The sequence below is a fragment of the Diachasma alloeum genome, unplaced genomic scaffold, assembly GCF_001412515.2.
Source record: "Diachasma alloeum isolate Michigan unplaced genomic scaffold, Dall2.0 Dall_scaffold_00382, whole genome shotgun sequence".
NCBI classification, from domain to species: Eukaryota; Metazoa; Arthropoda; class Insecta; order Hymenoptera; family Braconidae; genus Diachasma; species Diachasma alloeum.
The window spans coordinates 33,643-35,137 of record NW_021680521.1 but is presented as its reverse complement, the minus strand read 5'-3'; positions in this window follow the sequence as shown (position 1 = coordinate 35,137).

Below are 1,495 nucleotides of genomic sequence, written 5' to 3'. Positions count from 1 at the left end.
ATTGACCAGCTGATCAATTAAAAATATATGATTGGCTGACCACCCGCCCCCCTTCCCCTTCCCCCACCACCACAAGGGAAGGCATATAAGGACTACCCCTAGACATCGGAGCTCAGAATCGGAGCTCATAGCCCTGAAGATGCAGACTGCAATGTTTGCGAAACGTCGGCGCAACGCTGAATCCAAACGCGGCATCCATCCGGAAGCCAAACATTTTAATCCTGAAGTACCTGAAGGGGACGACCAATTATGGCATTAAACTCAACAGCAACGGAACCTCCAAAGGACTACAAGCATTCAGCGATGCTGACTACGCTGAAGACGTCAGCTCCAGACACTCAACATCAGGCTACCTGATAAAATACCACGGTTCTCCAGTACACTGGGGTACCAAGAAACAACGTAGCATCTCCCAGTCCACCACCGAAGCTGGGTTCATTGCTGCTGGTCACACCATGAACATTGGAACCTGGTCAACTAATTTCATCAGCGAACTATCACCAAAACCACAACTGATACCTCACCTACACGTTGACAACCAGAGTGCCATTCAGTGGATTAAAAATGGACTATTCCAATCATCAGGGAAACATGTGGACATCAAATATAAAACCCTATGTGAAAAATTCAACGAGAAAAAGTTCACAGTCGATTACGTAAGATCTGAGGATCAACTGGCAGACATCTTCACGAAGCCGCTACCCAGGACATCATTTGAAAAGCTAAGGAAGTTAATCGGAATAACAAGCCCAGAAAAACACAGATTAAAATACGGTCATACAGAATTAAGTGGGAGTGTTATGACATTTGTAATTCCAGTATTACCGACTGGACGAATCATAACAATGTACTGATTACTTTCAGTCTTTGTATAGAGGCGCTGCCGGGATAAAAATAATGATAATGTACGAAAATGGTGACGACACGGTTTACAAATGACTTCCTCTGAATAAATACAAGTCAGTTATACCACAGTTTCATCCGTTATTTACTGCCCAATCCTGAGTATCTCTCATAATAAATAACAATAACAATTTCTCTGTGGTGTTTAGGTAATACATACGATGAAAATTATGTGAGTACTCGTGAATCAGAGGTAGAAGACGCAACGACAACTTCTACGAGCGATGAAGATGAGGATGGCAGGCATGAGGATGATTTCGAGGACTTGGGTGAAGAAGACCATATCCCGATAATTGAAGATCGTTTATTGTATGATGGAGCAAGAATCACAGAGAGTGAGAGTGCATTGTCCATTTTGACAGTACTCTTGCGTCATTCACTCACTGGCGCTTGTCTAGCAGATATTCTAAAGTTAATCAAATTACACTGCAGGCGACCAAATCACTGTGTCAAGAGTTTATACTTATTTAGGAAATATTTCAAGAATATTTATACCCCACTGAGACGTCATTTCTTCTGTTCTAATTGTTACGGACCATTGCGAGACGGGAAAGATTCATGCGACCAGTGTCCTAAAGGTACTGAAGTGAGT